Source organism: Mobula hypostoma, chromosome X1, assembly GCF_963921235.1.
Source record: "Mobula hypostoma chromosome X1, sMobHyp1.1, whole genome shotgun sequence".
In the NCBI taxonomy this organism is placed as follows: Eukaryota; Metazoa; Chordata; class Chondrichthyes; order Myliobatiformes; family Myliobatidae; genus Mobula; species Mobula hypostoma.
Genome location: NC_086128.1, coordinates 20291058 through 20315778, shown reverse-complemented (window position 1 = coordinate 20315778; position 24721 = coordinate 20291058). Strand labels below are relative to the sequence as shown.

Sequence of the window (24721 nt, the reverse complement as noted above, 5' to 3'; positions counted from 1 at the left end):
AGAAAAGCATTTACACTATTTGTCCCTTGTGTTTTATTTCTTCCACAGCAGCCCAATTAGCCCTAACTCTAATTCTTTGAGTTCTGCGGTGTTTATTGGACCCACGGAATCTGTTATTCTAAAACTGTAGTTATTCGCTTTACTAGCTTACGTTAAACAAGAAAAAACCTTTTTACAAAGCTGCTACTTCAATATACAATGTACAATGAAATTTTGTATTAGAAGCTCCAGAAGATAAAGCAAGTGTATTTTTGTCTAATGTTTGGATTTTGATGATTGTGCTTCAAATAAGACATGTTGCAATTCCTCTTAGGTTTGCAATTTAACTATGCAAAGAATAACAGTAACTCTAAGTGAAGTTTTTGGGAACTCTGCCTCATCTGTCACCCCTTGCGTTTCAATCTGTAACAGTAAAATAAACGCTGAGAAAGCAGACCTGATGGCGGTTAATCGCTACCGCAACAGGCACGCACATTTAAAGAATGTTTTGCCTATTATGTATATGTGATCGATTCTACTTAAAAGTCCTGCTTAAGCCTTCTCTTTCTGTTCCAGAAGGAGGTGACAAATGTTAAAGTGAAGCCTCTGTTGGTCGGGATCGACCATAAATTTTGCGTCCTGGCTGTCTACGTGATACACAAACCAGGGTAGTACTATATGGAGAGCAAGCTGTTATCCCTGCAACAGCCCCACCCCACCCTCCATGCAGCTGATGGATCCAAAGGAATGGCAAAGACCAATACAGTTTGGCATCAGTGGCATTAAAGGAGTTGCCAGTCAGCGTTGAACTAAACTGGCCACAAGGCAGCGGAGGTTTGAGATCAGTTTTCCTTGTCTTAGATGAGCTGCTAACCACGGCTGACAAGTCCCATCTGCCCGAACCGACTGGGTTGAAGGTGACCAGAACCCACCTTTGTCCTTTCTCCTATCTGTAGAAACGGGTCTGCTGAGCTTAGTAGTTAAGCTACACGCGAAGGCCAGGAGCTGGACTTGGTTGTCAGAGGCTATTTGAGATGCTCGCCATTAGGAGCATTTAATAGGAAGTGGGAGTTTACCCCCTGGCTATGACAATCTTAAGGAACCACTATACAGTGGGTTTCTGCTGTCTTAGTTACAAAAATGGAAAGAGTTGGAGAAACTGAGCAAGTTGGGCAGTATCTGTGGAAAGGGAAACAATCAGTGTTTCAGATTTGTGACACCTTGTCAGACTGGGAAAGACAATGATGCAAGTAAGTTTTTAATCACGTTGATATGAACCTACTTTAAGATCTCTCTGCAGTACTCTCATTCTGCACCCAGAATGGTTGTAGACCAATCAGATTTATAGTTATTCTCTCCACGGTTGCTGCCTAACCTGCTGAATTCCTCCAACGGTTTGTTTCTTGCTTCAACATATTACTAACCCACTACCTTTGCAATCACCAGGTCTTTCATAATTTCTACATTTAACTAAGCTTAATTTTGCCACCATAAGCCAACAGATATGCATAGTTACTGGATATTCACAACTCCATTCTACTGATTTTCTCTTCATTACATTAGAGTTGCAGAGCACTACAGCACAGAAACAGGCCCTTTGGCCCATCCTGTCCACTAACTGTTATTAACAGTTCTGTCCTCCATATGCCTCCCATTCCTGTACCTGTTGAAATCTCTTAAATGTTGAAATCAAACCCGCATCCACCACTTCACTGGCAACTCGTCCCACACTCTCACCACCCTGAGTGAAGAAGTTTCCCCTCAGGTTCCCCTTAAATATTTCACCTTTCACCCTTAGCCCATGACCTCTAGTTCTGCTCTTAGCCAAAGTGGCAACAAGTAGAACATGCAAACTCTGTCTCTGGAGCTGTGACGCAGTGATTCTACCTGCTGCTTCACTTTCCCATTCATATTATATATATACTGTATATATAGGCAATAACCATTTCAGATAAGGGGCTAAGGAAATCCAACATGTCCCCATCAACTCTTACCAATTTTTATCAATGCTCCATAGAAAGCATTCTGTCTGGATGCATAACAGCTTGGTATGGGAACTGCTCTGAATGTGACCACAGAAACCAGCTTCCCCAGTATAGACTGTCTATATTTCTCACTGCTTCAGTAAAGCTGCCAGCATCAAAGATCCCACCCCCCTGGACATTCTCCCTTCTCGCACTCCACTCAGGCAGAAGATACAAAAGCCTGAAAGCATGTTGCACCAGGCTCAAGGACAGCTTCTATCCCACTGTTATAAGACTATTGAATGGCCCTCTTGTACGATAAGATGGACCCTTGATCTCACAATCTACCTTATGATCTTGCACCTTATTACTTATTTCCACTGCACTGTGGCTGTTACACTTTATTCTGCATTGTTATTGTTTTACTTTCTTCTAGCTCAATACACCATGTAATGATCTGATCTGCATGAACAAGATTTTCACTATCTTAGTATAGGTGGCAGTAATAAACCAATACAAATAATATTGTACAATGCAAGATTGGAATGAGATTCTCGTGCTGGGCTAGGAACATACCTGGTGAATGTGATCAAAGAAAATTTATGACACAGAAAAAGGGTCATTCAGTCCATCTCATTTATGCTGGTTGAGGGAGAGCACCCGGCCTAACTCACCTCCAATATGGCTCTGTAACCCCACAGGTCACTGTTCGTCAAGAGCACATTCAAAATTTATCAAAGGTCTTTCCTCCACCACCCTTTTAGGCAGTTTGTTCCAGACCCCCGCCACTCTCTGGATGAAACCAATTCCCTCATCTCTCCTCTGTTCCTTCCACCAATTACCTTAAATCTCTATCCCTTTCTATTGACTTCTTTGCTAAAGGAAACAGGTCCTTCCTATTTATTCAAGTAGGCCCCACATAATTTTATACCTCTCAAATCAATCTCCTCTGCTCCAAAGACGACAACCCAAGTTTATCCCAAACAAAACTGTCCTCATGGTTAGAATTTTCCACTCCTCAGATTTCGTCAGCATCCCCACCAGTGTAATCTCATCTTTCCCATAATGCAGTGACCAGAACTGCACACAATACTCATGATGTGGCCTAACTAGATTTGGATGCAGTTTCAACACAACCTGTTTGCTCTTATAGTTTATGCCTCATTTAATAAAGAGTCATCCCACATGACTTTTTAACCAGTTTATTGATTTTAAAGTGGTTAAAATAACTCTTAAATTTCTAAGCTACTTGGTTTTGTTTCACTTAATTTAACATGGAAAAGAAAGCTGCTGAGGTATAGTTGTGGAAGCAAATTACATAAAGCACTTGCACAATATCTAAGGCCTATTTCTATCATACACTGGACAGCTACTTGCTAGGAAAATGAAGTAGCAATTGGAAAAAGGACATCAAAGTGAAGAGAATTGTGTACTCTGAATCCTTATCCACTTCCTGTTACCCTGTTGAACTAACACTTTGTCCCATTGAATGCCAGCTAATCACCCCTTATGTTTCCCATTAAATTCTTGCTGGCATCCCTTTATCCAGCTGAAGCTCTATTAGTCTCTCCTTCCTCCCAGTATAAAATTGTTACTTTCTTAATCCCAATGAATTCTAATTGGTCTTTCTTTCATTCTCCTTGACGTGGCAGAATTATCATTAACCTACTCTATATTCCAATGAATTTTCATTGTTTTCCCCATTGTCTAACAGAATTCCCATTGTTCTTCGTCTTGTCCAGCTGTTTCTTTTAAGTTCCATTATTTCACTGAATCTTCATTGGTTTCTTATTTATCCAGCTAGATCCCCATTTATCTCTCCTTAATCCCATTGATCTACGTAAATATAAACCCCTCTGATCCATGCTGATCTATCTCAAATTCTATCAATTTCCCATTGATGTCAATATATCACTAAATCCCCACGGTCTTTGTTTGTCATACCGAATATCTACTTGTCCTGTATTTACCCCATTGATGCCCTCTTTTGCCCTCTGAATTTTCATTATATTTCCCTTCCCTCCACTGAATTCCTATTAATTTCCCCGTCATCCCACTGAATCCATTTTGGTGTAAAGATTATTCACACTGTTACATCTTCAATTCCATTGAATATCCAATAAATCCTTATCAACTACACACAGGACTCTCCTTTATCTCACCCAATCTCCATTCACCCCATTGATGTCTCTCTAATTCCTAATTGATGTCAACATTGTTGCATTGAATCCAAACTAGCCCAGTTTTAATTCCACTAAAACCTTGCTATTCTCTGTTTTACCTGATTGAATATCCATTGGTCTTCCACTTACCTGACTGCATTCCCACTGGTCTCTCATTCTTCCCACTAAAGCCCCTTTATCCACCTTAATCGTAATTAGTCAATTTTCCCAATAGCCTCCACTTCATCCCACAAGATACCATGGGCTCTTCTTTATCCCACTGAAATTCTGATTGGCTTTCTATTTATCCAACTGAATTCCCTTCTCTTCCACCCCCCTCCATTATTGAATAATTCCCCCAGTTACCTTTTTGATTATTCAGCTAACTTCCTGTAGCAAAAAAAAAAAGCCCACTGAGTACACATTTGTGGTCTTAGAACATTGAAGCATGCAGCACAGGAACAGGCCATTCGGCCCACAGTGTTGTGCCAAACCAGCTAAAAAGTAAATCAAAAACACGAAACACTAATCCCTCCTGCCTACACCATGTCCATATCCCTCCATCTTCCCCAAATCCATATGCCTATCCAAACGTCTCTTAAAAGCCTCTAATGTATTTGCCTCTACCACCGTACCAGGCAGTGCATTCCAGGCATCCCCCACTCCCTGAGTAAAAAACTTACCCCTCACACCCCCCTTGAACCGACCCCTTCTCACCTTCAGTGCATGCTCTCTGGTATTAGACATTTCAACCCTAGGAAACAGATACTGTCCACTCTACTTAAGCCTCTCAATCTTGCAAACCTCTGTCAGATTTCCCCTCAGCCTCTGGTACTCCAAAGAAAACAACTCAAGTTTATCCAGCCTGTCATTATAGTGCATGCCCTCTGAACCAGGCAACGTCCTGGTAAACCTCTTCTGCACCCTCTCTAAAGCCACAACATCCTTCCTATCATGGGGCAACCAAAACTGTACACAGTACTCCAGATGTGGCCTAACTAGTTTTATATGAACTTGCAACATAAAAAAATGTGGCCCATGTGATCTTCTGCTGCTGTAGCCCATCCACTTCAAGGTTCAACATGTTGTGCATTCCGAGATGCTCTTCTGCATATCACTGTTGAAACATTCATTTACTGTGTCTTCCTGTTAGCTTGAACCAGTCTGGCTATTCTTCTCTGACCTCTCTAATTAACAAGATGTTTTTGCCCACAGAACTCTTGTTCACTGCATATTTTGTTTTTCACATCATTCTCTAAACTCTAGAGACTGTTGTACGTGAAAGTCCCAGGAGATCAGCAGCTCCTTTGATACTCAAACCACCTTGTCTGGCACCAACAATCATTCCACAGTCCAAGTCACTTAGATCATATTTCTTCCCCCATTTTCATGTTTGGTCCGAACAATGTTGTCTCCTTCTCCTCCTTATCCACACTGTTGCATTACTGCCATCTTCAGGATTTATTCTCCCTCATTGTCCATTCACTTTAAAGCCGTCTTTCCAGTCCCATCACCCTTAAAAAACTAAACAACCATTTCCTCCCCTGATCACTCTCCCCACATTCCAATAAGCCTTTAACACTGTTCTCTACCAGTCCTTTCTCTTTGCAGAATTGTTGTAACATTTGTTGCCTTTCCTGTGCAAATTTCCAGCATGAAATAAGGATATGCTCTACTGTTTCAGTCTCCTGACATAGATCGCAAAAACCTGTTGGATGCATATTTATGATGGACAGAGTGCCATTAAGGTTGCTGTGCCCAATTCTCAGTCTACTTATAATTACTTGCTCCTTCCGCTTTACTCCCCTACTTCTTCCCATATCTACTCTGTTCTGAATTGAATGTAAATGTCTTCCTTTTATTGCTCTATCCCAATGCTGCTGCCACTGTTGATTTATCCTTCTCCACACTATGCTCTTCCCCTCTGATTTTGATAGTTTAATATTGACCTCTATAGAACCTTTTTTGACTGCTGCTTTTGCCAGTCTATCTGCTGTCTCATTTCCCATAATACCTGAATGTGCTGGAACCCACATGAATGCGATATTTTTGCCTTGTCTAGCCAGTCTTGAATTTGCAAACAGGATTTCCTAAAGCAGATCCTGGTGACCTCTAGCCGTACCCACCTTAATGCTTGCAAGGGCAGACACAGAACTGCTACATATCACAATAATATACAATCAACCTGCTCACTCCATTCTAGTGCTAACAATATGGCAAACATTTCAACTGCACATACACTCAAGCAATCAGGTGTTCTCTTGCTAATTTCCACTTGATAACTTGGCACAACAATTGCAGACCCTGTTGCACCTGTTTCTGGATCCTTTGATCCATCTGTAAAAATCTGTATGTCTTTATATTTACATTCCCTGTAACTATGATATTCACTGAGTATATCAGCTGTTTTATTACTGTGTTTAATCTTAAGCAATTCCAAATATACAGAGGGATTTTCTAATGCCCAGAAAGATCTGACAGGCCACACCACACTTGGACAAAACTCTTTATCGTATACACCCATATCTTTTGCTGTTTGCTCTCCTGTCCAGCCAAAACTTTCACAACGTGCCGGAGGAACTCAGCAGGTCGGGCAGTATCCGTGGAAAAGATTGGTCGACGTTTCAGGCTGGAACCCTTCGTCAGCCAAAACTTTCTTTTTGTATCCTCTCCTTCTCCCAGCATGTCTGCAACACTTTTTGTAGGATGGCTATCACCATGCCCCCTTAAATTAATCCAGTAATTGGCCTCCAGCTGTTTACACCGCAGCCCCAATGGCATTTCATTTGCCTCAACTTGGAGTGCACACACTGGGGAAGTTCTAACCGCTCCCAAGCACACCCTTAGAGCCCGAGCTTGCACGATATCCAGCTCTGACAGCACAGATTTTGCTGCTGACCCATATACAATACTTCCAGTCTAATCTTGATCTTATTAATGCTACATAAATATAAGTCAGCGATGCAAAATCAGCATCCCATTCCAATCCAGCAAGACACCTCATGACATTTATCACATTTTTACATTTAGTAACTACATATCTAACATGTTCTCTCCATGTTAATCTCAGGTCAAAGTGCACTCCCAAAAACCGAAAACTTTCAACTCTCTGCAGGTTACTTCCATACAGATTCAAATTAAGTCCCCTGAACTTTTTCCTTGTAAAGAACATGGTTTTTGTCTTCTCCACTGAAAATTTAACAGCCCACTTTGTCCCCCACTCTTCAACTTGATTAATTCCATCTTGCATTTTTGTAACTGTGTTCAATATTTCTCCCTCTTTGCCACAAAGCCCCATCATCTGCAAACAATGACCTCCCCACTTCCGTTGGAATATTTACGAATATATCATTTATCAAAATGGAGAATAAGTTGGACTCACTACACTCCCGAGGCATCCCATTTTCTACAACATACTGGCTTGATAGCTCTGATCCTATCTTCACCTGAATAGTTCTCCCATTTAAAAAGTCCTTAACCCAATTGAACATCACCCCCCAGATTCCCATTAAATGTAACTTGATTAGGAGCCCCTCTTTCCATAACATATCATAAGCTTTCTCAACATCAAAAAAAACTGCAACCACTGTCTCTTTATTTGCTTGAACTTTTCTTATTTTATCTTCTAGACACAACACCGGATCCATAGTATTCCTTCCTTTCCTGAACCCGCTTTGATACATAGCCACCACACCTCTACTTTCCAAGAAGTACACTAACCTCTCATTTATCATACGTTCCATAAGTTTACATGCCTGTGACGTCAAGGCAATTGGCCTGTAGTTTTCCGGCCTGTTGGCATCTTTCCCAGGTTTCCTTATTGGAATAATTATTGCTTCTTTCCAGCTCCCTGGTATTCTCCCTTCATCCCAGACTTTGTTATACAGAAGTAGTTTTTCCAGACTTCCTTCACTCAAGTGTTTTATCATACTATAACGCATTTCATCTTTACCTGGTGCAGTCTTTCCTGTTTGATCTAGTGCCTTTCTTAATTCTCCCATGTTGAAAGGGACATCTTGCACACCGTCAAGGTTAGTTTTCCTACACAAAGCCTCCACATTTTCAGCTTTTGTTCTCTCTCTACCTCTTCTTCCCTTCTCAGACAAATTATCAGAACTGTGTACCATAACAAAAGTGTTTGCCAACAACTCTGCCTTTTCCTTATTTGTTACTGCGGTCACATTTCCATCAACCAGAACTGAGTACCTCCACTCTCTCCTGTCCCCTCCTTTTTATCATCCCCCACACCTCTCCTGCTTGAGTTGTGTTTCCGATTGAATCACAATACTGTCTCCAGTGCGTCCTTTTAGCATGTCTATTGTCCTCCTTACTACTGCCTGAGCTTGTTTGTACTGAATCATATGTTGGAAGTTATGAGTTCTTATAACCAGTTTAAATACCTTATTTCTATTTCTCACTGCTTCCTTACAATTATCATCCCACCATGGTATTATTCTCTTTATTCTTCCTTTACTTTTAGGAATGGAATTCCAATGCAGCTGATATTATACCTTGTTTTATTATGTGGTCAAGTGTTTCTATGTCCATTCCATCACTGACCTGACTTAGATATCCATCACTTTTTTCCAGAAATTTCTCCCAATTGGCTTTCTCAAGAATCCATTTCCCACCTGTATTCTCTGTGACCAATGAAGCAGAAATATTTATCTTGCACCAGATTGGGTAATGATCACTCCCTGCAGTTCCTTCTTGGTACACTAACCAAATACACACTGATGCAATGGAGTTTGATACTAATGTAAGATCAAGCACAGATTCTTCACCTGTATTAACATCAATTCTAATACTACTACTGCCATTATTTAGGCACACTAAATACTTCTCATCCAGCAACTCCTCTATTACCCAACCATTGATGTCTGTTTTGTCACTCCCCCATAATACATTATGCCCATTAAAATCACCACACCAAACAACATTACTACTATTCTGCCCTTCTATCTCCTCAAGCTTGTTTAACTCTAGTCTTTTGCATGGATTATAATAATTCACAATCACCAACTCTTTCCTTTCAGCCCATACTTTTACTACCACATACTCTTGTTCACTTCCTACACCTAGTATTCTATAAGGAATACCTTGCTTTACAAAAGTTGCACATCCTCCTCCTCTTCCCCCCCGCCTCCTGTCTCGCTTTACTGCCTCATAACCATATTAAACAAAATCTAAATTAGGTTTTAACCAGGTCTCCTGGATACACATAACATCTGGCTTTTCTCTCCTACTTGCTATAAACTGCTTGAAATCTTGTCCATTAGCAATCAGGCTTCTTGCATTCCATTGAAGTAGCATTATTAGTAATATCAACCCACACATACTGTCTCTTGACCTGACTGTACTCTGAGTTCATCGTTTACTTCTTCCATTTTAATCCTATCATATCCAAATGGTGCTCTGCAGCTTTCACAGTAATCTGAATCCTTTCAGTTTTAGATTTGATCTCATAAGTTGCATTTACCACTCCTGCTATAAAGGTCACCAATTTCTTCTTCTCTGTCCATGCATTCTTCTTATCTTGCCTTTTTTTAGCTGCCGCTTGCTCTTTGCTACATCCTCCCTCATTCATTTTCTTCTGTCCTGCCAACTTCACTGCCTCAGCTTATGAGACTTTTTCCTTCACCCTTATCTGCTGCACCTCCACCTCTTTTTTCCAACACTTCACATCCCCAGTCCGCTACACTATGGTTACTGCCACAATTACAGCACGTTGGTCTCCACATTTTCTGTATTCATGTTCCCCACCATACCTTGCACATCTTCTCTTTCCTTTGCACACTTTGGCCACATGCCCAAACTCTTGGCAATTGAAACACCTAATAGGTTTTGGTATATATTCTCTTACATTGTATCTTAGAAATCCAAAATATAACTCCTTTGAAGGCACCTTATCCTCAAATTCTACCAGAACAGTTTCAGTCTCCCTTCTCTCTGCTCCCCTTGTCATTCTTTTCACACTCTTCACTGAACTATTCCTCACTCTCAAGTTCTCCACTAGCTCCTTCATATTAACACTGAAGGGAACCCCAGAGACCACCCCCTTGCAACCATTGTCCCTTTGTGCTCCAACTCTTCCAACCCTGGACACTTTGACTTTCCCAACATTAGTCACCTTCATTGCCTTCTCCATCTGCTCTTCAGTTTTACATCCTATCAGCAGGTTTCCATCTCCTAAAATTCTCACATGGCTCACTTCCCCTACCTGTCCTCTGATGATTTTTGTTGGCTTAAGCAGATTGATTTTCTTTACTCCCCTTTCCCCCTCAAATCTTACCACTACATTTAGCAATTTGGCCTCAGGCCCTCCTCCTCAACTTCTCTTCCCTCACTTTCCAATCCCTCTACACTAGACCCACCTCCTTTCTTTCTCTTCCAACCCATCACCTTCCTGTTTTCCTAGTCCCTCTCCCCACTCACACTCCATGCTATTGCTGTCACCATCAGTCTCCCTCCCTGCCATCCTATCAGAGTTTGCAAGGAACCATGTACAAATATCATTCCAGACCTATACAGGCCATCAGTCAACATTCCCACAGAATGTTCCTCACAACACCCCACAGCCAGCAGCCAACTCATAACTCTGGCCCAGCAGTTGAAGCTTCCAGCTCAGCCAGCCACCAGTAATCAGTGCTAATCAAGAGTCCAGATTAAATAATCATAGAAAACAGGAATTCTGTGTCAGCAGCCAGCCCTGAACAATGACTGTCTGTCTGTATCTTGTTTTACGGCGGTTGGCATCCAGCTTAATGGTGCATTACCGCCACCCTCTGCTCCAGAATGTGCACTAGACATACATTCTAGACATACACACACACACACACATATATATATATATATATATATATATACACACACACACACATATATACATATACACACATATACACACACACATATATATACATATACACACATATACACACACACATATATATACATACATATATATACACACACATATATACACACACACATATATACATATACACACATATACACACACACACACACACACACACACACACACACACACATATATATATATACACACACACACACACATATATATTAACTCCCTTAATTTATTTGTCATCTCTCTCTGTATCCCATACTTCCTGCAACTCAGAACTACATGTTCTACTGACTCCTCTTCCTGACATTCCTCATACAATCCTGTCTGGTGTTTCCCTATCATTTTCAATGTTTTGTTTAATGCACGGTGCCCCAGCCTTAACCTAGTCCACACAATTTCCTCTCTTCTGTTTCCATTACCTACCCTAGTAACTGCAACACTCTTTTGTATTTGATATAAATGCCTCCCTTTCCCCTCCCTGTCCCATCTTTCTTGCCACATTCGGTTGACTTTTTCCCTGATTACACACACACTTAACCTCTGCTTTACTGATTCTAATGTGCATTTCCACATTTTCTTTCTTTAACGCCTTCTTTGCCAACTCATCCACCCTCTCATTCCCCTTCACCCCTACATGTGCTGGAACCCATAGAAATTTTACCTGACCTCCCTGATTTGCAATTCTTGTAACTAGCTGAAGGACTTCATAAAGTACATCTTGCCGACTGTTTGTGTGAAAAGACCTTAAACTTGCTAGAACTGAGGATGAATCTGAACATATCAATGCTTTGGCTTGTCTGGCTTTCTGCACCCATTGCAACACAACCAACACTGCCAGCATCTCCACTGTAAACACCCCTAACTTATTAGATGGTCTTCTGCTGATTCCAGTTTCTTTTGCTGGTATAACCACCCCAAACCCTGTCACTCCTGTTTCAGGTTCCCTTGCACCATCCATATAAATGTGAGTATAATCACTATACTTTTCCATCACATGACAGTTAAATGCATTTACCAAATCTGTTTTATATCTTTCTTTCCTTTTTACCTCTAACAAATGCCAGTCTATGTCAGGCCATACAAGCTTCCATGGAGCTACAACCGGATAAACTACTGAAGGACTTATCCTCAGATCAAATACTCCACATTCTTTCGCAATATCATTCCCTACCCGACTAAAGGTATCCCTCTGAAACCTCCCATTTTCCCAGCACTCCTGCAACACTCCTTTAGTAGGGTGAGAATCATTGTGCCCCTGCAAGTTAGCCCAGTAGTTTGCCATCAGTTGCATCCTTCTTAGTTCCAAAGGCATTATTCCCATTTCTACCTGTAGTGCTGACACTGGTGTTTTAAAAGCCCCACTGCACACTCTCAAGGCCTGAGCCTGAATCACATCCAGTTTCCTTATAAGAGACCTAGCTGCTGATCCATATACTATATTTCCATAATCCAATACAGATCTCACTAAAGCCACATACATTCTCTTCAAAGCTGAACAACTTGCTCCCCATTCCCTACCAGTCAAACATCTCATCACATTTATTACTTTTTTACATTTCTCCTCAACTTTCTTGATATGGTCTGCCCATGCTAATCGTGAATCAAATATAACTCACAGAAATTTAAATGATGCAATCCTTTCTAATTCAACCCCATACATTCTTAACTTCTTCCCTACCTCAACCCTTTTCCTGGTAAAAAATAGAGTTTGAGTTTTATCTACTGAAAATCTACATCCCCAATCATAACCCCACTCCACCACTTCATCAATTGCTTCTTGTAGTTTCCTGATTATATGGTCCATGTTCCTGCCTCTTTTCCACAAGGCCCCATCATCCGCAAACAGTGACCTACCTATATCCACTGGTACCTTTGTGAAGACATCATTGATCATAATGATGAAAAGTAGCGGGCTAATCACACGACCTTGAGGTGTGCCATTTTCCACTATGTACTGTTTTGATAATTCTGATCCAATCCGAACTTGAATTTTTCTACCAAACAAAAAATCTTTAATCCAATTAAAAACTCTCCCACCAACCCCCATCTTGTGCAGTTTAATTAATAATCCTTCCTTCCACATCATATCATAGGCTTTTTCAATGTCAAGGAACACTGCCACTACTGACTCTCTATTTGCCTGGGCCTTCCTTATTTCAGTCTCTAACTTAATCACTGAGTCCATGGAATTCCTTCCCTTTCTAAAACCACTGATAACTTGCCAGCATTCCCCGTTTCTCAAGCTCATATGATAACCTTTCTGTTATCATCCTTTCCATTATCTTACATATACTTGATGTTAATGCAATTGGTCTGTAGCTAGTGGGTTTTGACAGATCCTTGCCAGGCTTCCTTATTGGAATTACTACTGCTTCTTTCCATGCACTTGGTAATCTTCCCTCCTCCCACACTGTTATAAAAATGCAGCAACTTCAAGAGTGCTCCTTCTCCTAGATTTTTTAGCATCACAGAGCATATCAGATCTTTCCCTGGGGAGGTTGGTCTCGATCTCTTTATTGCTCTCACCATTTCTGCTAATGTAAATGGATCATCAATTATATCATCTGTTCTTTCCCTCCTGCTTAACACACCTGGGTGTTGGCTCATTATTCTTTCCCTTCTCCCTTCTTCAGACAAATTTTCTGAACTGTGTATCAGTACAAATGACTTGGCCATGACCTCAGGCTTATCCCTACTGGAGACTGCAGTTTCCTCCTCAGATATCATTACTGGATATTCCCATTCCCTTCTATCTCCTCCCATCCTCTTAATCATTCCCCATATCTCTCCCACAGGTGTTGTTCTTCCTACCTTGTCGCAAAAACTCCTCCAACTTGCCCTTTTAGCTTGACGCATAGTTCTTCTCACCACTGCCTGTGCTTTCTTATATTGAACCAAATGCTGCATATTATGGGTTCTTTTAACTAGCCTGAATGCTCTATTTCTGTTTTTTACAGCCTGACAACATTCCTCTGTCCACCATGGTACCAGTTTTCTATTCATCCTATTTTTACTCCTAGGTATAGACCCTTCTGCTGCCATGATAATTGCTGAAGTCACCTGTTTAATTCATCTACATTTCCAGAAATATCAATCTTTGTCAACCCTTCTTCACTCAACTTCTGGAACTTACCCCAATCAGCTTTTTCAAACACCCACTTTAGGGTTCCGCCACCTGGTCTTACTTCAACTCTTTCACCCACTGAACACAAAACTGGGTAGTGATCACTGCCTACTGTTGAAGCAGTCCAAACTCCCCAGTTGCTAACGCCAGCCAAGGTATTAGACACTAACATAATATCTAACACTGACTCAGTTCCTGTTGTTATATCTATCCTTGTGCCGCTACCATCATTCATACACACCAAATCCCTTTCTTCCATCAAATCTTCAATTACCTTTCCATTTGGATCTGTAATCTGATCCCCCCATATTGTGCTATGAGCATTGAAATCTGCACACCACACTACTTTATGTCTGTTTTGTCCTTGTATCTTTAATAGGCTGTCCAAATCCAACCTTTTACATGGATTGTAGTAGTTAATTATAACCACTCCCTCCCCTCTCTCCCACACTTCCACCACTATGTATTCCTGATCATCTCCTTTCTCCAGTACCCTATATGGTATACCTTGCTTGATTAACATAGCACAACCCCCTCCTCCCCCTAGATTTCTATCTTTCCTTATCATTGTATACCCATATACCACAAAGTCTAAAGTTGGTTTCAACCAAGTTTCCTGAATACACACTACATCCGGTTTTACAACCATTTCTTTAATGAAGTGCTTGAATTCCTGGCTATTGGCCAGTAAGCTTCTTGCATTCCATTGTAAAAGAATCACCATAATTAGTATTAACCAACACATGACACTTCCTGGCTTGACTGATTACTGAGGTTCTCCCTCACTTCCTCCCATGTCAGTCCTACTAACCCTAAATGGTTTACTGCTGCTTTTACCACCAGCTGAATTTTGTCACTTTTTGACTTTACCTCAGCTGTATTATTAATCACTCCTGCAATGAATGTTACTAGAGCCTTTTTGTCTACATAAATCCTGTCATTTGTTCTTTGTTGCATCTCTCGTATCCCTATTGCTCCCTGTTCATTAGGAGCATTATTCTGTTCTCTTGACATTCTTACAGCTTCTGCATAAGTGATCTTTCTTTTCACTCTTATTTCTTGAATTTTAGTCTCCCGTCTCACAATCTCACACCCACTATATGCAACATTATGAGCTCCTCCACAATTGCAGCATTTTGGTTGAACTCCTGTTCCGCACTTTCCATATTCATGATCACCCCCACATCTAGCACATCTCCTCTGCCTTTTAGTTTTTAGCCACGTGTCCAAACCTTTGACAATTATAGCACCTCAATGGCTTTGGCATATACACCCTTACTGGGTAACTCATGAAACCCAGGAACACCTTCCTTGGTACTTTCTTCTTCAAATTCAATCAATACAGATTCACTTTCCTTTTTCACTCCCTCCTTTGTTGTTTTCAGTCTTTGAACATTCATTACTTTCCCTCCTTTGATATTCCTCTTTATCTCCTCCATATTTATACTCATTGGTATCCCCGTGATCACTCCTTTACAACCACTGTTTTGTGCTCCCACCCTCCCAGTGTATTCCACCTTGCATTTTCCTATCTCTTTTAGCTTGAGTGCTTTCTCAAGTTGTTCCTCATTCGCACATCTTACCGACAAGTTGCCATCATTAAGGACTTTTGCAAATACTATTCCCCCTATCTTATTTGTCAGAGTTGTTGTTAGCACAAACAGATTAATTTTCTTCATATGTCCCTGAGCCTTCTCATTAAACCTAATTATGACAACACCTCCTCTCTGAGCTTGTTCATCTTCCTCACTTTCAGAGCTTTCTCCACTATCATTTCTTATTCTTTTATTCCCCCTGTCTTGGTTTTTATTCATCCAACCCCTCACTACCTCCTCATTCCCTTTATTTCTCCCTTCACAATAATCCACCTCTCCCCAGCTGCCTACCTCTGGTCCCAAGCCTCTATCCCTCTCCTTCTCCACTTTCTTTCCCTCAACCCCACCTCTTATCTTGTCCACCATTACCAGACCCACACAACCCCCTCCCAGCAATTTCCATTCCTTCCCCACTCTTTCCCTCAACAGAGCCCTCCAGCAGAACCCTGAACAATGACTGAGCCGCTTGACCACTTTTATGCATTGAGTTGCTGCCACATGATTGGCTGATTAGATATTAGCATTAATGAGCAGGTGTGCCTAATAAAGTGACAACTGAGCATGCATCACTTTACCTTTCATTCCACAGAATCTTAACTGGTCCCACCTTTGTCCCATTGATGTACCCTTTAACCCTCTGAATTCATATTGGTCTTCCCTTCAGCCCCCAAATCAGATTTGGTCTGTGCTTTATCTCACGGAATTTCTAGTCCTATTTCTCCCCTCATTGCTCATGGAATCTGCATTCGTCTCAGTTTAAATCCGCTTCCTTCCGCACTGGGCTCCACATTAGCCAATTGGGCTTTACTTCATCTGACTGGATCTTTATTCGTTGTTCGTCTACCCTATTGAATTCTGCTTAGTCTCCTCTAAACGTCACTAGATCCTCATTGATCTGAACACAATTTGATCAAATCCTTCCCTTTATTCCATTAATCTTCCCTTTATCCCACATAATATTTCTTTGCCTTCCCTCCATTCCATTGAATTGCCATTAGCCTTCCCTTTTACCTAAATATATCCTTAGCCTTCACTTTATGAATGGAAAACCCTCTTGCTTTCCACTTGATTCCACTAATTTCTGATATTTCCTTCTATTTCACTGAATTCCCATTGGTCTACCTCAATCCCACTCACCCCATTGATCATTAAACTGCTAAGTGTGCATTGACCTATCCTTTAGATACTTGTAGTCACTTAGACTTATCTATCACTTCCTCAAACTTAGCTAGGGTTGGGGAATAGGATGTTGTGGACAGATACATACTAGGAAGTGATCACTATCCTATATTATGTAGATTTGGTAGAAATTTGATAGTAGAAGTTGAGGAGAGGTCTGCTAGGTATAATTTTTCTTTGGCCCATTGGGATGAGTACCAGGAGAAAGCTGTGGATATAATAGAGGAGATTAATAGCGAGGGCTCCAGAGACGATTGGAATGAATCCCTCTGTTCTATAATTCATAAAGTTGCTCAGTTGACTATTCTGCTATGGAATGTACTTAAGACTCGAGCATTAGTTCCGTGGTGGAACTAAAATTGTGATATAGCAGTAAGAAACAGAAATAGAGCTTACAGGAAATTAAGAAAGTACCCAGTGTTAGATAATGTTATGGAGTATAAAAAGGAAAGAGAAGTAGCAGGGAGAGTAATTAAAAATGCAAAGGGGGATAGTTGGAGAAGATTTTATGGAACCCTGGGCCCTGAGACACCTATAAAGCAGCTATGGACGATCATTCACAGAATGTCAGGGATATATAGGAAACCATCTATCCCAGCTTTGCTGGAAGGAGATATTGAAGCTGTAACCAATAAGGAAAAGGCTGATATGTTTGTAGAGGTGTTCCAAGCGTTACACAGTTCTGGAGAGTTAGGTGATTTGAGAAAGGAAATTATGTTAAAGGAAAGTTGGAAATTGGACAGGAGTTTGGATGATAATAGCTCCATAAATTTGTTTTTCTCCCTTCAGGAATTGCAGGAAGCTGTCCTATCAGGTTCAAACACTTCTCCTGGTAGGGATGGACTGTGTTATGAATTGCTTAAGCATTTAGATGACTCTGTATTAATAGAAATTCTAGCATCGTTTAATTCAGTGTGGAAAGAAGGAAAATTACCAGTAGAATGGAAGCATGCGGTGGTAGTTCCAGTTTTAAAGCCAGGTAAGGATGCGTCTAGTCCTAGTTCATATCGGCCTATAGCTTTAACGTTGGTGCTTTGTAAAACTATGGAACGAATGGTCACCAACAGACTTGTTTATTTTTTGGAAAATAAGGGACGTTTTGCTGCCTATCAAAACGGTTTTAGAACTGGAAGATCAACAATGGAATCTGTTGCCCTTTTAGATCATGATATTAAAAAAGCGTTTCAAAATAGAGAAGTAATGGTAAGTGTATTTCTAGATATTGAAAGAGCATATGACTCACTATGGAAGGATGGCTTACTAATTAAACTCTATGATGCGGGAATTAGAGGGAGAATGTTTAATTGGATCAAAGATTTCCTTAAGGAAAGGACAATTCAAGTAAGAATGGGCGGAACAAGCTCCAAGTCAGTTAAAATAGGTAATGGTACCCCTCAAGGAAGTGTCATTAGACTAGTTCTTTTTAATGTCATGATAAATGATATCTTTGATCAGGTAGGGACAGGATTTAGCAAATCATTGCAGACGATGGTGCAATCTGGAAAAGAGGAAGAAACATCAAGTATATATTAAGACAGGTACAAAAGGCTTTAAGATCAGTTGAAAACTGGGCTAATAAATGGGGTTTCAGGATTTCTGCTTCTATGTTCAAATACATGATTTTTGGCTTTAGAAGAAAGATTCCTGATTGTGAATTGTGTCTATATGATTCTCCACTAGAAAGAGTCAAGGTATTCAAGTTTTTAGGTGTCTGGTTTGATGAAAGACTTACTTGGAGGGTTCATATAGATAAAACAATTGGAAAGTGTGAGAAAGTTTTAAATGTTATGAGAAGTATTGCTGGATGTGACTGGGGAGCAGGGCGGGAAATATTGTACTTAAATGATCTAATCATAGCTAGATATATTATAGATTATGGTTGTATTGCTTATGGTTCTGCTGCTACGGCAGTGCTTGGAAAACTAGACACTGTGCAGTCCAAAGCACTTAGACTCTGTTGTGGAGCTTTTAGAACAACATCAGTCCCAGCATTATGTGTGGAGATGGGAGAAGTACCTCTACATTTAAGACGAATTCAGTTGGGCCTGCAGTATGGATTCAATCACAGCTGTCCATCAAAGTGTCTTTTGCAGGGGAAATCAGAGAGTCAAAGTAAAATTAAAAGATACCCATTTTTTAGATTTGGTTAATAACTGGGCTGTGAAATTGAAACTGACTGAGGAAGACATAGTTGACCAAATTTGCTTGCCACCTGTCCCTTTTTGGTTTTTCCTAGAACCAGAAGTAGAACTGTTCCTCCTTTTTTGGCTTCAAGGAAGCAGAACAATTTCATCAGGGTTGATCACAAATGAATATTTAAATAATAAATGGGGATGTTATCTGAAGATTTTTACTGATGGCTCAGTGGACCCAGAGAGCAGTAGGGCAGGATTTGGGATGTATGTGTCTCAACTTGGAGTTAAGATTGGTCACCGGGTTTCAGATGGTGTTTCTGTCTTTGCAACAGAATTATTAGCAATCCTCTGGGCCTTATGGTGGATAGAAGACTCTTGACCACGGAGGGTTATCATCTGTTTGGATTCTGCTGCTGCCTTAGAATCTATAAAAGGGAGTAAATCAAAAGCTCATCCTGACATAGTTATTGAGATTCTCTTAGTGTTGTTTAGAGTAGGGAAGATGGGATGTGCAGTTAGATTTTCATGGATACCAGGGCATGCAGGGGTGGAGGGAAATGAAATTGTGAATGGCATGTCAAAATCTTCCTTACAGAGCAGGCAAGTAGAAATTAGAGTTCCCCTAGGCAGAGCAGAATTGAGAAGTAGGATTAAAAAAGGTATAGAGAAGAAGTGACAGGAGGATTGGAAAAATGAATTAAGGGGCAGGCATTATTTTTCAAGTCACCCACTGGTTAAAAAAGTTGCAGACTGTTATCTTTTAAGTCGTAGAGATATGGTGAAATTAACAAGACTTGGGTTGGGGCATTGTGGGCTAAGCTATTATTTAAAGATAATAGGAAAACATCCTACTGAATTACATGACTGTGGTAGTCCAGAGATAGTCCAGCATGTTTTGCTGAGCTGTAATCGATACAAAATTGAAAGAAGCATGTTGTTCAAGAGGCTATCTGGCTTAAATTTATTTTGGTTTTCTATTAAATCTTTGTTTGGCCATCAAGAGAATCAACATCTGATTGAAGAGTCTATCATTCAGTTTATACGTGAGACTAGGTTGTATTCGAGAATTTGAGTCCCTTGAAGTTCTATAATTAATTATACATACTGGGGAGGGCTGTAATAGAAGAAGAAGAAGAAGAAGAAGAATCCTTAACTCAATGAATCCCCACTAGCCTACACTTAATTTAATGAATTCCCATTGGTTTTTCCTTCATCCCAATGAATCCCTTTGTCTCAATGAATTGCTGCTGATCTAGCCATAAATTCACTGAATTCCTGTTGTTCTCTGCTTTATCCAATTGAACTTATATAGTTTTTCCATTTATCTGAATGACCCTTTCATCCTACTGAATTGCCATTGGGTTGGGAAATGGTGTGAAGCTGTGCTGTAGACTCAGTGATGTTTGGCACAGTGGGGAATTGTCAGTTTGCATTATGGCTTGAAGGACAAATCTTGCTCTCATGGCAAAGAGGAAACAGCTGCAAAGTAGAGTTGGTGCTCGTGCTGGTTGCAATGTTAAAAATCCATACCCAGTCTGTTGTTGCACTTCAGCCAAAATGAGCAGAAGGACAGCAACTACCTCTTGTGACATCACCAGAAACTCTCTAGGGAAGTACCTCTATTGTGTGTTATAGCAAATCATACAGCCTATCCATATGCAGTTTTCATCACCCAGCTATCGGAAGGATGTCATTAAGCTGGAAAGGGTGCATAAAAGATCCACAGGATGTTACCAGGACAGGAGGGTTTGAGTTATAAGGAGGGACAGGATGGGACTATTTACTCTGAAGAGAAGGAGGCTGAGGGGTGACTTTATAGAGGCTTATAAAACATAAAAGGTATACTGTTGATAAGGTGGATGAACACAGCCTTTTCCCCAGGTTATGGGAGTCTGAAACTAGATGGCATAAGGTGTAAGATGAAAGAGAGAAGATTTAAAGGGGACCTGAAGGGAAAGATTTCCTACACGGGGTGGTAGGTATTTGGAATGAGCTGCTCGAGGAAGTGGTTGAGGCGGGTACAATTACAATGTTTAAAAGACATTTGGTGGGTAGATGGACAGGAAAGGTTTAGAAGGATACCAACCTAGGCAATTGCGACCAGGCTAGGTAGGCAGTTTGGTTGGCATGAAGGAGTTGGGCCAAAGATCCTGCTTCAGTGCTGTATAACCCATGACTCTATGATTATATCGATCAGATACATGTTATTGGGTGGCACAGTGGCACAGTTGGTAGAGCCACTGCTTCACAGCTCCAGAGACACAGGTTTAATCCTGACAACATACATCAAAGTTGCTGGTGAACGCAGCAGGCCAGGCAGCATCTATAGGAAGAGGCGCAGTCGACGTTTCAGGCCGAGACCCTTCGTCAGGACCTGTCCTGATGAAGGGTCTCGGCCTGAAAGGTCGACTGCGCCTCTTCCTATAGATGCTGCCTGGCCTGCTGCGTTCACCAGCAACTTTGATGTATGTTGCTTGAATTTCCAGCATCTGCAGAATTCCTGTTGTTTGGGTTTAATCCTGACCTCTGTTGCTATCTATGTGGAGTTTGCACATTCTCCCTGTTACCACTTGGATTTCCCTGAATGTTCCGATTTCCTCCTGCATCCAAGGAGGTCTCGAAATTACGCCTGTTTCCAACGTCAGTCCCCTGGTCACTTGGTCACCAAGTGTTTCACCTCCATCTTGCTTCCGCACACCAAGATTATGGCTCTCAAAAATCTCCAATGATCAAATTGGAGATTACCTCAAGGATTTCATTATGTCCGTGGAGGCAATGTATCACTGACCAACGTCTCTGGCCCTACCACCATTGAAAATATTGCTGTCTTCTTCTCAAATATTGCTCATCTCTCTTGTGTATGATTGTTTCTGGGGAACTCAGTGTTATTTATTTCCATAAATACCTTCCCTGAACACCCCAACTCACCCTCTCCCTTATGGGAGTCGGATTTGGGCATTGTAATTGATCATCAATGTTGGTTGCATCTATGTTTGGATAGTGTTACCACTCTTATCAACTCTAGATACAGAATGATACATTATAATTTTTTTTACATCAGTTGTATCTCACACCTGAAAAAATACATAAAAATAAACCAGAAATTTCTGACAAGTGTTTCATAGATGTTGGTACCTTTTTGCATTCTATCTGGCTATGCACGAAACTGAGATCTTTTTGGATGGATCTTGGGGGGCGGTACTGGGAAAGATTCTGGGGATGAATTTCCCTCGAGATCCAGAATTGCTTCTTCTGGGGAACTTAGCAGTTTTGAAAGTTAACCTCCCCAGAAATAAATCCAAATTTATTAAAATTGCGTTGTCAGTGGCCAGGAAATGCATAGCGGTAACATGGAAATCCGATTCCCTTGTACATATTGATCATTGGAATAAAGAAATGCAAAGTTGTATACCCCTTGAGAAGATTACTTATACCCTTAGGAATGGATACACTTTCATTGAGATTTGGCAACCATATTTGGATTACTTAAATGCCCAAATTGTTTAATCTATTTATTTAAATTTTTAAAAATTAACATATCCCTTATTATAAGCTAGTTTCTTTAATTTGTATTTTAAACTGACTTTGAGAGCTGAATGCCTACTCTTTTTCTTTTTTTCTCTCTTTTCTTTTTTCTTCTCTCCTTTCTTTCCTCTGTCTTTTATGTTTTTTCTCCCTCCTTTTTTCTAAATGCGGGGAGATGGTGTTGGGATAGGTGTTCTTTTTTTCTCTTGGACTTATTAATGTATTTGAATTAATTTTTTTTCAATATGTATTAATTGTTGTATTAATTGAGTCCTTATATTTCTTCTTTAAAAAATTAAATAAAATATTAAAGAAAACTCACCCTCTCCCCTCTGCTCTGATACTACTAACTCCACCTTCCCGCCTCTGATCCCAGCTCTCATCCGTGCCGGGTCTTCACCATTCCCTCTGACCTTCCCCTCTCTGAGGAGGACTTTCTATCCTCAGTAAGGGCCTCACCTTTCCCCCCTGCACGTACACCTCAGTGAGATCCGCACCCGCCGTGACACTGAGCTCTTCTTCCGCCACCTTCATCTCTGTGCCTCCTTCTTTGGCAAAGACTCTCCACCCCATACTGATGACCCCTTCTCTCATCTTTAAACCTCCTCCTCTTCCTGGACACCCTGCTCTGGTCTTCAGCCTGCTCTGGACCCTTTCATTGCCAACTGCCGACAGGACATCAACCATCTCAACTTTAACACTCACTCCCTCCTATTCCAACCTCACGCCTTCCAAACATTCTGTTCTCTACTCCCTCCACACTAATCCTAACCTTACCATCAATCCTGCAGATGGGTGGGTGTGGTGCTGTAGTAGTCTAGCGTATTGACCTCTGAGACCTGGCGATGACTGTCAGACATCTCTTCTTACTTATCCCTTGAACAGGAGCCCACTAAGGAGCACCAGGCCATTGTTTCCCACACCATCACCAACCGCTGTCCTCTGCCATCAACCTCCTAGTTCCCACACCACGCACCTCCCATTTCTATCTCCTACCCAAGATCCGCAAACCTGTCTGTCCAGGTAGACCGTTTGTTTCAACTTGTTCCTGCCCCACTGAACGCAGAACTGCATACCTTGACTCTGTTTTATCTCCCCCGGTTCAGATCCTTCCTTCCTACATCCATGACACTTCACACACACTTGATCTTTTCTATGATTTCAAATTCCCTGGCCCTGATCATCTTATTTTCACCATGGATGTCCAGTCCCTGTACACCTCCATCCCCCACCAGGAAGGTCTCAAAGCTCTCCATTTCTTCCTGGACACCAAACTTAACCAGTTCCCCTCCACCATCACTCTCGTCCATCCAGTGGAACTTGTTCTCACTCTCAATAATTTCTCCTTCTGCTCTTCCCAGTGCCTTCAAACCAAAGCTGTAGCTATGGGCACTCGCATGGGTCCTGGCTATACCTGTCTGTTTGTCGGCTACGTGGAACAGTCTATGTTCCAAGCCTACACTAGTGTCACTCCCCATCTTTTCCTACGCTACACTGTCGACTGCATTGGGGCTGCTTCCTGCAAACTTGCCGAACTCATTGACTTTATCTACTTTGCCTCCAACTTCCACCCTGCCCTCTGGTTTACCTGGTCCATTTCCAACACCTCCCTCCCCTTTCTAGATCTCTCTGTCTTTATCTCTGGCGACAGCTTTTCTACTGATGTCCATTATAAACTCACTGACTCTCACATCTACCTGGACTAAACCTCTTCCCACCCTGTTACTTGTAAAAATGCAATCCCCTTCTCTCAATTCCTCCGTCTCCACTGCATCTGCTCTCAGGATGAGGCTTTTCATTACAGAACAAAGGAGATGTCCTCCTTCAAGGAAAGGGTCTTCCTTTCCTCCGCCATTAACACTGTCCTCAACCGCATCTCTTCTAATTCACTTAAGTCTGCCCTCACCCCATCCTTCCACCACCCTACCAGGGATAGGGGTCCTCTTGTCTTGACCTACCACCCCACCAGCCTCCATGTCCAGAACATAATTCTCTGTAACTTCAGCCATTTTCAACGGGATCCCACCACCAAGCATATATTTCCCTCCCCCCGCCATTTTCTGCTTACTGCAGGGATCGTTCCATACGTGACTCCCTTATCCATTCGTCCCTTCCCACTGATCTCTCTCCTGGCATTTATCCTTGCGAGCGGATCATGCGCTACACCTGCCCCTACACCTCTTCCTT

General features: G+C 41.3%; 1 protein-coding gene across 2 annotated transcripts in view; it reads left to right on the top strand.

Moving 5' to 3' along the window:
* The window catches only part of LOC134340356 (calcitonin gene-related peptide type 1 receptor-like), a 122903-nt gene that overhangs the window by 21629 nt on the left and 76553 nt on the right, over positions 1-24721 (top strand). The window lies entirely within an intron of this gene.